Source organism: Microcaecilia unicolor, chromosome 3, assembly GCF_901765095.1.
Source record: "Microcaecilia unicolor chromosome 3, aMicUni1.1, whole genome shotgun sequence".
NCBI lineage: Eukaryota > Metazoa > Chordata > Amphibia > Gymnophiona > Siphonopidae > Microcaecilia > Microcaecilia unicolor.
In genome coordinates, this window is record NC_044033.1 from 435102900 (window position 1) to 435118202 (window position 15303).

At 42.9% G+C, this 15303-nt stretch overlaps 1 long non-coding RNA gene across 1 annotated transcript; it reads left to right on the plus strand.

The window, feature by feature from the left end:
- The first annotated feature begins 947 nt into the window (after positions 1-947).
- LOC115465194 lies at positions 948-12306 on the plus strand. Its single transcript, XR_003941352.1, has 3 exons — positions 948-1088; positions 2580-2586; positions 12296-12306. It is a non-coding gene; the product is annotated as an uncharacterized LOC115465194 (long non-coding RNA).
- The last annotated feature ends 2997 nt before the right edge of the window (positions 12307-15303 follow it).

Genomic DNA, 15303 nt, shown 5'->3' on the forward strand with positions numbered 1-15303 from the left:
GAAGAAGGCGGGACACTGAGGGAATGAACGAGCGAGCGCAAAGGGAAGGCTGGAGACGCCGGCAGCGCTTTCACTGATGCTGCTCAGCTGCTGTGACCGTCAGAGGTAAAAGATTTAAAGCCCCCAGGGCGGCGCGGAGCTGAGGTAAGGGAAGGGCAGAGAGGGACATGGAGGGGAGGGCCGGGCCCAGGGAGAGGAGAAATTGCTGGAAATGGAGGGGAGGGGAGAGAGGAGAATTGCTGGATATGGATGGAGGAGGGAAGGGCAGAGAGGGACATGGATGGACATGGATGAGAGGGCAGGGCCCAGGGAGAGAGGAGAAATTGCTGGAAATGGAGGGGAGGGGAGAGAGGAGAATTGCTGGATATGGATGGAGGAGGGAAGGGCAGAGAGGGACATGGATGGACATGGATGGGAGGTCAGGGCCCAGGGAGAGAGGAGAAATTGCTGGACATGGAGGAGAGGAGAGAGAGGAGAATTGTTGGACATGGATGGAGGGGAGGGAAGGGAAGACAGAGGAAGGAGATGCACATGGATGGAGGGGAAGGGAGAGAGAAGAAAAACTGCACATGGATGGAGAAAATAGGCAGAAGCTGGATCCACTGGACAGTCAAGTCTGTGGAGGACCTAGCTTTTACTTATGGATATAGAGCAAGCAATGAAGAAGAAAGGAGGAAAGTAAAGAAATAAATGGAAAGGAAGCCCTAGAAACGGAGTTAAGAGGACAGATAGCAGCAGAATCAGATACTGGGCCAGCATGATCAGAAAAAGAAAGTAACCAGACAACAAAGGTAGAAAAAAATCATTTTATTTTCATTTTAGTGTTTGGAATATATCCACTTTGAGAATTTACATCTGCTATCTTATTTTGCAATGTATAGATATCAAAGATTTAATTACTAATTTCGTGAACATGAAAGCATGAAAAGCTAAGTGGTTGTAAACCCTCTATTTGTTGAGCAATCCCATAAAGATGCACTCCATCTTTCAGCTCCTATTTCCTTTGCATCTTGTGCCACACAGGGGAGGGAGGGCGCCAACTGTTAGTCTGCAGGGGGGCACCAGAGACCCTAGGCACGGCCCTGAGTGTCTGTATAGTTGATTGAGCATAAAAGCAGAAGTATAGTGGAGACAAGACTTGCTCTTTTAGTACCCCACTGTATACAAAAACCATACAATTTTGATAACCTTTGATAGTTTATTATAGAGCAGGTGCTAGAAACTAAGAATAAAGGTGATTGGGTGGCTGGTCTAGCCTGACAGGAACAATATTGGATATTCAAACGTAGGGCTGTTAAGCCTTATGGATTAAATGATGATGTGGAATTGATGATATTATATAAAATTTATTGGAGGAGTGGACTTCTAGTGGAACTCTCGTCCAAGATGGTGGCAGTTTGCTGAGCTCCCAGGTCTCCTCCAGGATTCACCTTCCCACCCCCATACCAGCGACCAGCACTGAAGCGCTATCTCTCTCCACTTTCCAGTGCACCCCATGGAGCTGATGCTTTCCACGTTGGCAGACTCTGTGCTCCTGAATCAGCACCCGTGCGAGAACCAGAAGCACCAGGGAGACAGCAGATGGTGTTTTGACGGCCTTCAGGGAAGGCTCCTGTGACCGGTGATGCTTGCTGTAGCTACCTCTTTGAAGGTGGGGTCCATTGAGAGGACGGAGGGGCCCAGAACTGCCTGGAGATCAGGCTGGGAATGGAACTCCTTCAAGCAGCATTCTCTGCTAAGCTGCCCCAGTGGAGAGGCTCTGTAGCGCCCCCCCCCCCTTTCTTTTATTTATTTATTTATTTACTTACTTACTTTTTTAAAAATTATTAATTATTCAGTTGAGTTTATTTTCATTTTATATTATTTTTCCTTGATTTGTACCTGCAAATGTTGGCCTTCAGCAGCCCCCCCCCCCAGTGGCTTTCCACAGTGGCCTCAATGTTCAAAGAAGAGTGACCAAAATGATAAAGGGGATGGAACGCCTCTTGTACGAGGAAAGGCTAAAGATGCTAGGGTTCTTCAGCTTGGAAAAGAGATGAATGAGAGGAGATATGATTGAGGTCTACAAAATCCTAAGTGGTGTAGAACAAGTAGAAGTAAATCGATTTTTTACTCATTCCAAAAGTACAAAGACTAGGGGACACTCAATGAAGTTACATGTAAATACTTTTAAAACAAATTTGAGGAAATATTTTTCACTCTGCTATTGAGATAGACATGGGAACAGAGTCAGCATGGGTTCAGCCAAGGGAAGTCTTGCCTTACCAATTTGCTTCATTTCTTTGAAGGCGTGAGTGGAGGAGTGGCCTAGTGGAGTGGAGGAACAGCCTAGTGGAGTGGAGGAATGGCCTAGTGGTTAGAGCACCAGTCTTGCAATCCAGAGGTGGCTAGTTCAAATCCCACCACTGCTCCATGTGATCTTGGGCCAGACACTAAACCCTCCATTGCCTCAGGTACAAACTTAGATTGTGAGCCCTCCTGGGACAGAGAAATATCCAATGTACTTGAATGTAACTCACCTTGAGCTACTACTGAAAAAGGTGTAAGCGAAATCTTAAATAAATAAATGTGGATAAAAGTGAGCCAGTTGACGTAGTGTATCTAGATTTTCAGAAAGCTTTTGATAAAGTTCCTCATGAAAGACTCCTGAGAAAATTAAAGAGTCATGGGATAGGAGGCAATGTTCTGGTGTGGATTAGGAATTGGTTATTGGACAGAAAACAGAGGGTAGGGTTAAATAGTCATTTTTCTCCATGGAAGAGGGTGAACAGTGGAGTGGAGGAGTGACCTAGTGGTTAGGGTGGGAGACTTTGGTCCTGAGGAACTGAGTTCAATTCCCACTTCAGGCACAGGCAGCTCCTTGTGACTCTGGGCAAGTCACTTAACCCTCCATTACCCATGTAAGCCGCATTGAGCCTGCCATGAGTGGGAAAGCACGGGGTACAAATGTAACAAAACAAAACAAAAAAAAACAGTGCAGAGCTGCAGGGTTCTGTACTGGGGTCAGTGCTATTTAAAATATTTATAAATGATACGGAAATCAGAAGGACGAGTGAGGTGGTTAAATTTGTAGATGATACAAAACTATTCAAGGTTGTTAAAACATGTGTGGACTGTGAAATATTGCAGGAAGACCCTAGGAAACTGGAAGACTGGGCATCCAAATGACAGATCAAATTTAATGTGGACAAATGCAAGGTGATGCACATTGGAAAGAATAATACAAAATCATACTGCTAGGGTCCACCTTGGGGGTCAGCAACCAAGAAAAATATCTAAGTGTCTTTGTAGATAATACACTGAAATCTTCTGCTCAATGTGCAGTGGTGGCCAAAAAGCAAACAGATTGCTAGGAATTATTAGGAAAGGGATGGTGAATAAGACCTAAAACACTATAATGCCTCTGTATCGCTCCATGGTGCGACCTCACCTCGAGTACTGTGTTCAGCTCTGGTCGCCATATCTCAAAAAAGATATAGCAGAATTAGGAAAGGTTCAAAGAAGAACGACCAAAATGATAAAGGGGATGGAACTCCTCTCATATGAGGAAAAACTAAAGAGGTTAGGGCTCTTCAGCTTGGAAAAGAGACGGATGAGGGGAGATACGATTGAGGTCTACAAAATCCTAAGTGGTGTAGAACGAGTAGAAGTAAATTGATTTTTTACTCGTTTCAAAAGTACAAAGACTAGGGGATACTCAAGGAAGTTACATGGAAATACTTTTAAAACAAATAGGAGGAAATATTTTTTTCACTCAACGAATAGTTAAGCTCTGGAACTCTTTGCCCGAAGATGTAGTAACAGTGGTTAGTGTATCTGGGTTTTAAAAAGGTTTAGACAAGTTCCTGGAGGAAATGTCCATAGTCTGCTATTGAGATACACATGGGGAAGCAAATGCTTGCCCTGAGATCGGTAGCATGGCGTGTTGCCGTGACCTGGCTTGGCTACTGCTGGGATTGTAAGCTCTTTTGAGCAGGGACTGTCTCTCTCTGTGTCAGGTGTTCAGCGCTGCGTGCGTCTAGTAGCACTTTACAAATGCTAATAATAATAATAACAGGATACTGGGGCTTGATGGACCATTGGTTTGACCCAGTATGGCTACTCTTGTTCTTATGTAGGTGGGGCCTATTGTCCTTGAATGTAGGAAGAGACGCTGACTACAGTGTCCATTCATTAGTTGATGCCACACTGATAACTGTAAAACCAAATATAACCAAAAACCCATCATACAAGGGAATTAATAGTCCAATATTCACCAATACCTAGTACTATGCTGAAAAGACACACAGACTTCAGTTCAGCATAGTTAACACTGTTACTAATAGGATCCATCTTTTCATTCATTAGTCCCACTATGTTTATGCATTTTTTTAAAATAAAGATATGTGCTTGTCGTTGTAATGTTATAATCTTGAAATCAATTCCTCCCCCTTCTTCCCTTCAAAAGAACACCCCATACAATCCAAAATCGAATACTGAAGGGCTTTGACTCTTATAGTCCTCCAGAACACTTACAATATAATACAGATCAACATATCCCCCAACCCCCCCACCAAAACTGATAACTAGGTCAAAGATAAAGGAAACCAAGAACTATGAACCCCAAACTGAGTAAGATATAATTTATAAGAAATGGTGAAAATAGTACCTCACCCTGTTGATTAACAGTGTAACACGCTGTTATTAACGGCAAAGTAAAAGTACCATAACCAGCAAAAAGAAAAACTAAAAAAAAAAAAAACCTCAGTAAGTGCAAGGAGAACTGAAACATACTGTAGATAAAGCTAGAGAAGCTCAGAACCTGGAAATTCCACCACCTCCTCCTCTCCTGACTTCCCTACTACCGATCCCCCTTAAATGTGAACAACCGGAAAAAACTTATGCTTCTATAGCACCCACTGTTATACAATAAGTGAAATTCCCCCTTCCCATTTCCACACCCCCCATCCCCGGATGCTTATTCTGAGCCCCACGGTCCCCACCCCCTATTCCAACTCCACTCAAACAACAATAATTCTTCAGAAAGCAATCCAAATCCAGGTCTGAGATTACAGCCGCCTGAACAGCCCACCCAAAATATTCACAATGGAACTTCTTGCTCTCAGAGAAAGGGAACAGATATAGGGATCCCAAACCGACAGAAAGCACTTTCTACGTTAAGGAATACCTGATACACCTCGGGATTCCAAAACACAAAGATCATGCAGTTCACTCCTCCATTCCCAATTTGAAGGTGACTCAGTTTGCAAGCAATGTCTAAGAACACACTTCAAAGCTGTCAGCCAAGACTTTTAAATTAATAATTTGGTGCCCCTCCTCTATATAACTAATGCCCTGTCCCAGCCAAGGACTAGTCCCCATGGATCAAATGCAATTACCTGACCAGTTATAGAGGACAAATAGTGAAGAATAGTGGCCGAATAGGACCGAATTAATGGGCAGCACCATAGCATATTGTCTAAATCCCCCCCTAGAGTGTCCACATTTAATACATTGAGAAAGAGTAGGAGTCTCCATTTCAGTTAGTCGGTAAGAAGAAAAATACACCATATGAAAAACCCTATACCAACATTCTCTGTATTCCGAATTAAAGAAAGTCTGGGGAATCAATTTGATTATTATGGAAAAATCAACATTATCCCCAGGCCTGTTTAATTCTACTTCCCATTGCCTACGAAGGTGTTCATAATTTTTAGAGGGTCTCCATGTCTTAAGAGTCTTATGTAAAATGGAAACAGATGGAGAGTCTCCATTCTGGGTTGTAAAAAGCGCTTTCAGTTTAACCAGAAAAGACGTCGATAACCACTGAGGGTTGAGAGAAGTAAAATAGTGGCCTAATTGGGAATATGCAAACTGATCTCCTGGGTAGTCTCCCAGCCTTTGTCTCAACTGTACCAACGAACAAAGTTGTTCAGTGTCCCACACACAATGTTCTAGCTATTGCAACCCATATGATTCCACCTCAAAAATGCTACATTATCCTGGCCAGGACTAAAATGTAAGTTTAAAAATAGGGAGCTATGAGAGTCCTGGCCTAAGAGTGATGTGAGAGCCAACTAAAGTCTCTGAAGTGGGGCTAGTATGACACTACACTAGTAAGATACTCTACTTAAATCTGCCAAAGGTGCATGGAGCAAAGATTTGAGGTGTAAAAGTGCAAAATATTCCTTCTCTATCTGATAGGGGGTAAACTCTTCTGTACCCCTAAGTCAATTACCTAAATGTCTCAGCAAGCATGGCCAGTTATAAAGTCTAAAATCGGGAATATCCAGACCTCCGCTCGACCAGTTGCCAACCAAAAAGTTGTATTGGAGCCTAGGCCTCCCTCCCCCAGCAAAAATGCCTGAATTCCCTCCATGAAGACGCTAAATCCTGTTCTATGAATGCTATAGGGAGAGTTTGCATAGTATATAACCATCAGCGAAAAATTATCATTTGAATTAATGCTATCCTACCTGAAAGAGAGAGAGGAAGGTCCCACCAAATCCTCAACTGTGCCTTAGTTTGTATCATTAGCCTATGGAAGTTGAGTTTATAGAGGTGACTGGTGTTCATAGGCAAAAGAAACCCAAGGTAAATGAATGAATCCTCTGCCCAATGCAAGAAGAAGGGACCAAACCAAGGCCACCACACCAGCTCAAGAGAAGGAAGCACCTCAGACCTCTATAGGTGTAATTTGAACCTAACGAAGTCCCCATATTCTCAACAACTTTCCATTAATGCCTTTAAAGAATTCTCTGGGTTTAACAGGTAGACTAATAGATCATCTTTGAAAGCTGCTGCCTTGAAAGTATAAGTACCTATGGAAATGCCTTCTGTCTCAGGGTTATTTACAATATCTCAAATAAGAGGATCCAGGGTTAAAATAAACAGGTGGGAAAGAGGGCCTCCTTGACGGGTCCCCCGAGCAATGTGAATTAGGTCAGAGAACACCCTGTTCACCAAGATTCGAGCTTTAGGGGAATCATATAAGGTCTCAACAACACTGATAAAGTGATCCCCTAGGCCATACTTTCACAATGTGGCTAGCATAAATTGCCAGGAGACCCTATCAAAGGCCTTTTCTGCATCAAAACTTACTAAAAGGGAATGCAGCTTATTATGGTGAACCACTTCTAGGGAAGCCAGAATTTTGCGTAGATTTTTAGACACTCACCACTCTCTGACAAAACCCACCCATGGATCAGTGATCAGCTGAGGCAGTACACAGGCCAAATGGTTAGCTATCACCTTAAAGAAGGAAATCGGGCATTAGCTATCACCTTAAGGAGGGAACTTGGGTGTTAGGACTTGGTCAAAGAGTGCTCCTTACCCGGTTTTGAATGGACCACAATTCACGCCATGGAAAGGGAGTTTAGCATACTCTTCTTTGCTATCATTGATGAAACATCTCTGTCAAGGGGGAGGCAACATATTCTTGGAGTATCTTATAAAATTTCACCCAGAATCCATCTGGCCCTGGGGCTTTATGGTTGGGTCTAGACTAATAACCAATTTAAATTCATCCACCAAAATGGGCCTTTGAAGGATCTGGACTGAATCCATGTTTAATGATGGAAGATCCATACTATTCAAATGAGTTGCATCATCCAAATCCAGATCTGAATAAGAATGGTAAAGAGACACATAAGTACATAAGTATTGCCACACTGGGACAGACCAAAGGTCCATTAAGCCCAGTGTCCTGTTTCCAACAGTGGCCAATCCAGGTCACAAATACCTGGCAAGATCCCATAAAAGTTCAATACATTTTATGCTGCTTATCCTAGAAATAAGCAGTGGATTTCCCCATCAAGTCATTTTAATAATGGTCTATGGACTTTCCTCTAGGAAGCCATCCAGATCTTTTTTAAACCTCACTCAGCTAACCATCTTTATCAAATTCTCTGGCAACGAATTCCAGAGTTTAATTACACATTAAGTGAAGACAAATTACTACTTTGTAGTTTCATTGCATGCCCCATAGTCCAAGTATTTTTGGAAAGAGTAAACAAACAATTCACGTCTACCCATTCCACTCCACTCATTATTTTATAGACCTCTATCATATCTCCCATCAGCCATCTTTTTTCCAAGCTGAAGAGCCCTAGCTGCTTCAGCCTTTCCTATAGGGAAGTCGTCCAATCCCTTTATCATTTTCGTCGCCCTTCTCTGTACCTTTTCTAATTCCACTATATCTTTTTGAGAGACAGCAGCAATATCTTTATCATTGGACATCAAGAAACCTAAGGAATTTCTCAAAGTCTGGACCCTTTTCCTTCCCTCCCATTGCTTCACCAATCTAGCCAAAAGAGCTCCTGATTTATTACTATGACAGTACAATTTATATTTGTAAAATAACCAGGATTTCACTGTCTTCTGGTGAAGTAAATTGTTTAAAGGTGACTGGGATGCCAGGAGTTGTTCTCTGTGTTCCCGAGTAGGAACCCTCCCATATAACCTATGCTGGGATTGGGGTAATCGTTACAACCATAAGATATCTCTCTATCACAGACCCTATGCTTTTGCACCACATATGCAAGTGTATCTCTCCTCAAGACTGCCTTGCTGTGTCACAAAACAGTACTGGGGTATTCCGATGTGTGGCATTAAAGGCCTCATATTCCTTCCATATAGCTATCAACATATTGTGGAAGACAATGTCATAATAAAGGTCTGGGGAGAACTGCCATGGTGGAGGGTCCCCTCATTCCCTATGTGACACCAAAGCAACCACACCAAATCATGATCTGAGATTTGGTAAGCATCAATGTATGTGGAACTAATATGAGAGAACAAAGACTGGGAGATGAATAAGTAATCTATGTGGGACTGTGTACCATGAGCTCTTGAGAGATGAGTATAATCTCGGGTCGTTGGATGCAAGGCCCTCCAGATATCTAACAGATTCAGTGGTATTCCTTTAGTCAAATCAATCTGATCAAACCTTCCAGGATTCGATTTATCTAAAAAAGGATCAGATACAGTATTGAAATCTCCCCCCAGTATCAAAGGGTGATCACCCAAAGAGGCTAATTCCCTAATAAGAGTAGCAAATGTCTGTCATAGACATTGGGAACATAGGCATTAGAGAGTACTACTACTACTACTTATCATTTCTATAGTGCTACTAGACGTACACAGCGCTGTACACTTCAACATGAAGAGGCAGTCCCTGCTCGACAGAGCTTACAATCTAATTAGGACAGACAAACAGGACACATAAGAGATAATGGAATTACTGGGGTGGGGATGATAAAATAAGGGTACTGAACAAGTGAGTAGGGGTTAGGAGTTAAAAGCAGCATCAAAAAGGTAGGCTTTTAGCCTAGATTTGAAGATGGCCAGAGATGGAGCTTGACAGACCAGCTCAGGAAGTTTATTCCAGGCACAGCAAGATAAAAGAAACGGAGTCTGGAGTTAGCAGTGGAGGAGAATGGTGCAGATAAGAGAGATTTACCCAGTGAACAGAGTTCCAGGGGAGGAGTGTAGGGAGAGATGAGAATGGAGAGGTACTGAGGAGCTGCAGCGTGAATCAAGGGTGTAGCTATGTGGGACCATGGGGGCATGCCCCCCCCCCCACTGCCGACCCTTTCGACCCCACCTTCCTGCTGCCGTCAACCCTCTCCCGCTGCCGTCAGGTACCTGTGCTGGTAGGGGTCCCCAACCCCCGCCAGCCAAAGTCCTCTTCAGCGCCGGTCTCTGGGCAGGCACGTTGCTGCAGCTGATCTGCAAGGATTCTGTTTCTGTGTGAGTCATCCTGACGTCCTGCACGTTCCTACATGCAGCCTGTATGTAGGAACGTAGGAACATGCATGACGCCAGGAAGACACAGAAACAGAATCCTTCCAGATCAGCTGCAGCAATGCACCGGCCCGGAGACCGGCACTGAAGAGGACTTCAGTACATCTGGAGCTGGAGCTGGAGCAGACAGAGCAGAGAAGAGCCACTTCTGCTTCCTAATCTAGTCCCTTCCTTCCCAAGTGGTCTGCAGCAAGAATACAGGGTGAGGCAAAAAAAAAAAAAAAAGTAACCCCGTAGAGTTTTTTTTACTGTTTTCAACGTGAAATCTTATAGCTTTATTTGTTGCTACTATCTACATTTATGTGCTGAGTGAAATTAGATTTTCTTTAAACACTGCAAAGTTATAGACTTTGCTGCACCATATGCCTGGAATAGACTTCTTGAGCTGGTACATCAAGCTCCATCTCTGTCCGACTTCAAATGTAAGCTAAAAGCCCACCTTTTTGATGCTGCTTTTAACTCCTAACCCTTATTCACTTGTTCAGAACCCTTATTTTATCATCCTCACTTTAATATTTCCATATCTCTTATTTGTCCTGTTTGTCTGTCCTAATTAGATTGTAAGCTCTGTTGAGCAGGGACTGTCTCTTCATGTTGAAGTGTACAATGCTGCGTATGTCTAGTAGCGCTATAGAAATGATAAGTAGAAGTAGTAGTAGTATAGTGTGACCACCCAGCGATTTTCGCGTGTTCAAAGATGTTTGCACTGTAAAACTACTATTACTGGGGGGGAAAAAAACATGTGGTACTAGCTTACTGTTTGTGATGTCAAAGTGACTTAGAAGTTTGTAAACAAACTCACTGGACCTAAACCCCTTGGACTACCATGTCTGGGGAGCAATGTTAGATGCCTATCACAAGCTCCACCCAAAGCCACAATCACTGAACTCAAGAAAACACTGCAGATGATCTGGGACAGCCTGCCACAGGGACCAATCAACAAGGTTGTTAAGAACTTCCCAAAGCGACTGAAGGCCTGTGTTAAAGCTGGGTGTGGACACTTTGAGCACTCACAGTGACTGCAAAACTCTGGCACATTGTTAATTGTATCCTTTGAATGATGCTATGTTACTGTGTTTTAGTTTGAACACTTTTAATACACAAAAAGTGCTAGGTAGTAACACTAAAATGCCAGTAACATCAACATAGCTTAAGTCTTAAAATAATCACGTGTTGTGTAATAGCAATACATAGGTATGATGACTAAATAAGTATTCAGATTAAATCTAGTTCCCAGGTATGCCAGTATTCTGGCACTTTTAAAAGCCCCCTTCCTTCATCATCCCTCTGTGATACATGCTTTCTCTCTCTCTCTCTCTCTCTCTCTCTCTCTCTCTCTCTCTCTTCTCCCCCCCCCCCCCCCCCCCCCCCCCCCACTAGCTTTTTTTCTCTGTCAAACCCTCCTCTCATAGCCACTTCCGGCTCTTTCTCATACCCAAATTACCAATTATTTCACATACATATCATAGGTATAATTTGCCACCTTTGTGAGGGGGAAGGAACAAGAGATAAGGGTGTCAGATTAATGGGTGGTGGGGTGAGCTGTCTCCCCCCCCCCCCCCCAGACTTGTATGGATTAGCTTTCTCTGCCCTGCCTCTACTGACTTTCTCTTTCACACATACACACTCACTCACACATGCACTCTTTATCACTTTCTCTCAATCCCACCTCCACCCCACCCTCCAGGCCTGATGCCACTAACTTCAGCCCTCCCACCTTTTAAATTGTAGCTGCAGAAGGGTGATTCAGAATAATACTTACAATATTATTCTTTTTATTGTCTTCTTTTATGTTTCTTTCTTGCTCCTTCTTCAGTTTCTTTCCCTGTGTTAAATTTTCATTTCTCTAGCCTTTCCTCATTAATTCATTTTTCCTTTTTTCACATTTCTTCTCCCCCTCCTTATCTGTTGCCCATTTTATTGCTTTAGCATTTCTTCTAAATTTTTCCACACAGTTATAAGTTCTGTTTCTTTTGTTTCCCCTTTTAACTTGAGTGACAGGCCTACCAGATCTGGGGGATTAGGGATATCCCTGAGGCCAGTGTTTAATATCTTTGGAGATGGAAGACATTCCATGGGATTGGAGAAGAGTAGATGTAATCCCTCTTCACAAAAGTGATGAGAAGAAGTGGGAAACTACAGACCGGTAAGCCTCACTTCTGCAATTGGAAAAGAAATGGAGGTGCTGCTGAAGGAAAGGATAGTGAATTTCCTGGATTCCAGTGGGTTACAAGAGCTGAGGCAACATGGTTTTTACCAAAGGAAAATTGTACCAAATGAATCTGATTGATTTCTTTGGCTGGGTGACCAGAGAATTAGATTGAGGACACATGCTAGATGTAGTCTCCTTTGATCTCAGCAAAGCCTTTGACATGGTTCCTTATAGGAGGCTCTTGAATATACTCGATGGGCTGAAGTTAGGACTTAGTGAACTGGATTAGAAACCAGTTGACTGACAGGCATCAGAAGGTGGTGGTTAATGGAATTCACTCAGAGGAAAGAAAATGAATAGTAGAGTGCCTCAAGGATGGGTGGTAGTGTTGATTCTATTCAATATATTTGTGAGTGACTGCCGAAGAGTTAGAAGGTAAGGTTTGGCTTTTTGCAGATGATACTAAGATTTGCAACAGGATGGACATCCCAGAGGAAGTGGACAACATGAAGTGTGATCAGCAAAAAATTAGAAGAATGGTCTAATGTTTGGCAGCTAAAATTTAATACGAAGAAGTGCACAGCCATACACTTTGGGAGTAAAAATCCAAGGAAGCTGTATGTGCTAGGAGGTGAGAGACTCATATGCATGGACAGGATACATCTGAGGATACTCCAGGCAATGAAAGTGTGTGTCAAGGTGGTGGCCATAGCCAGAAGGATGCTAGGTTATATACAGAGAGGCATAAGCAGCAGAAGAAAGGAGATGTTAATGACCCTATACAAGTCATTGGTGAGGCCCCACCTAGAGTATTATGTTCAGGTTTGGAGGCCATATCATGCTAAGGACATAAAAAGACTTGAAACAGTTAAGAGGAAGGTGACAAAAATGGTATGGGGATTGTGCCAAAAGGCAGATGAAAAGAGACTGGAAGACCTAAATATGTATACCCTAGAGGAAAGAAGGGATAGAGAGACATGATACAGACTTTAAATACTTGAAAGGTATTAATATACTAACAAATCTTTTCCAGAGATGGGGAAATGGTAAAACTAGAGGGCATAAATTGAGGTTGTGGGCTGGTAGACTTAGAAATAACATCAGGAAATACTTTTTCATAGAAAAGGTGGTCGATGCCTGGAATGCCCTCCCAGGAGAGATGGAAGAGACAAAAACAGTAATGGAATTCAAAAAGGCATGGGATAAACACAGAGGATCCCTAATTAGAAAGAAGATGGTATAAAAACAAAACTTAAATGACCTCATGGAAGTTGATGTGTTGAGTGGTGCTTAGATGATGATTCCAGCTGTGAGAAACTAAGGCCAGTGAATGCAGACTTCTACAGTCTGTGTCCCATATATGGAAAGACTGATCAGAATGGGCTGAAGTAGGCTCTGATGACAAATCCAGTAGTTGGAATGTAAGTAAAGTGCCAGGCAGACATTTAAGTCTATGTCCCATATATGACAAGACAGATCAGGATGGGCTGGAATGGACTTCGATGGCAACTCCAGAAGTTGGGAGGTAAGGCCAGTGCTGAGCAGACTTCTACAGTCTGTGTCCCAAAAATGTCAAAGAAAGATCAGGATCAAGAATATGTATGTTATAAGATATTAGTTGTTGAATTAATCATGAATTGATAATGAATGTGACTGCTGGACAGACTGGATGAACCATTCAGGTCTTTATCTGCTGTCATCTACTATGCTACTATAGGTTAAGTCTGTGGCTAAAACAACTCCAGTCTCCCAAATTAAAGGGTGCCCTAATGTCAGGCTTAGAATTTAATTAGAATTAAATCGACATAGCAAGTCAAGGGTAAAAAGGTAACTGGGAGACTCTTCTTATTTATAATGAAATTCCAATTTATTGGGCTCTCCAGTAACAAACATGTATATACAGAAGAAGGAATAGAAAAACAATTAGGCAAATAGTCTTTAAGAACAAAGTAAATAGATGCAAAAGATGTCATAAAGTTTTAATGGACTGGTAAATCTCAGTCTCCTCTGAACATTGTTTTTTTACTTCAAACTCAAACAGTACATCTTTCATACCTCTTTACAGATAGGCAGTCATAAAATCCTTACTACTCGGTAATGTGCCTTTAATCTCCTTAAAATTAGTCAGTAGCCTCTGTTAGTCCTTCAAGTTTATTCTTTAGCTTTTGGGCATGGGTTAAACCCTATTATTTACTCTCCTCACTCTATAAGCAAACAGATATCCTGAAATGTAGTCCCACTCCTATCCACACTCTGACTCCTTTTCAGCAATATGTCCTCCAGTGCTTTTTCTTTTTTAGAACAGGCAATTGATCAGCAACCAGTTTGGGTCCAGTCTCCTATATCTTTAAGGCAGGGCTCGACAAATCCTGGGTGCCAGATCACCATCAGGCTTATTTTCGAAAGTGATCGCCGGCGATCTTCCGACATAAATCGGGAGATGGCCGGCGATCTCTCAAAAGCAGTGAAATCGGTATATTCGAACGCTGCTTTTTTGACACCATTGTCGCTTTCCCGTCGCCGAGCCGGTGAACATAGTAACATAGTAACATAGTAGATGACGGCAGAAAAAGACCTGCATGGTCCATCCAGTCTGCCCATCAAGATAAACTCATATGTGTATACCTTACCTTGATTTGTACCTGCCTTTTTCAGGGCACAGACCGTATAAGTCTGCCCAGCAGTACTCCCTGCCTCACAACCACCAGTCCCGCCTCCCATCACCGGCTCTGGCACAGACCGTATAAGTCTGCCCTCCACTATCCTCGCCTCCCAACCACCAACCCCTCTTCCCCCCACCTGCTCCGCCACCCAATTTCGGCTAAGCTTCTGAGGATCCATTCCTTCTGCACAGGATTTCTTCATGCATATTCCATGCATGTTTGAATTCCTACCGTTTTCATCTCCACCACCTCCCGCGGGAGGGCATTCCAAGCATCCACCACCCTCTCTTTGAAAAAATACTTCCTGACATCTTTCCTGAGTCTGCCCCCCTTCAATCTCATTTCATGTTCTCTCGTTCTACCGCCTTCCCATCTCCGGAAAAGATTTGTTTGCGGATTAATACCTTTCAAATATTTGAACGTCTGTATCATATCACCCCTGTTCCTCCTTTCCTCCAGGGTATACATGTTCAGGTCAGCAAGTCTCTCTTCATACGTCTTGGAACTCAAATCCCGTACCATTCTCGTAGCTTTTCTTTGCACCGCTTCCATTTTTTTAACATCCTTCGCAAGGTACGGCCTCCAAAACTGAACACAATACTCCAGGTGGGGCCTCACCAATGACTTGTACAGGGGCATCAACACTTCCTTTCTTCTGCTGATCACACCTCTCTCTATACAGCCTAGCAACCCTCTCGCTACGGC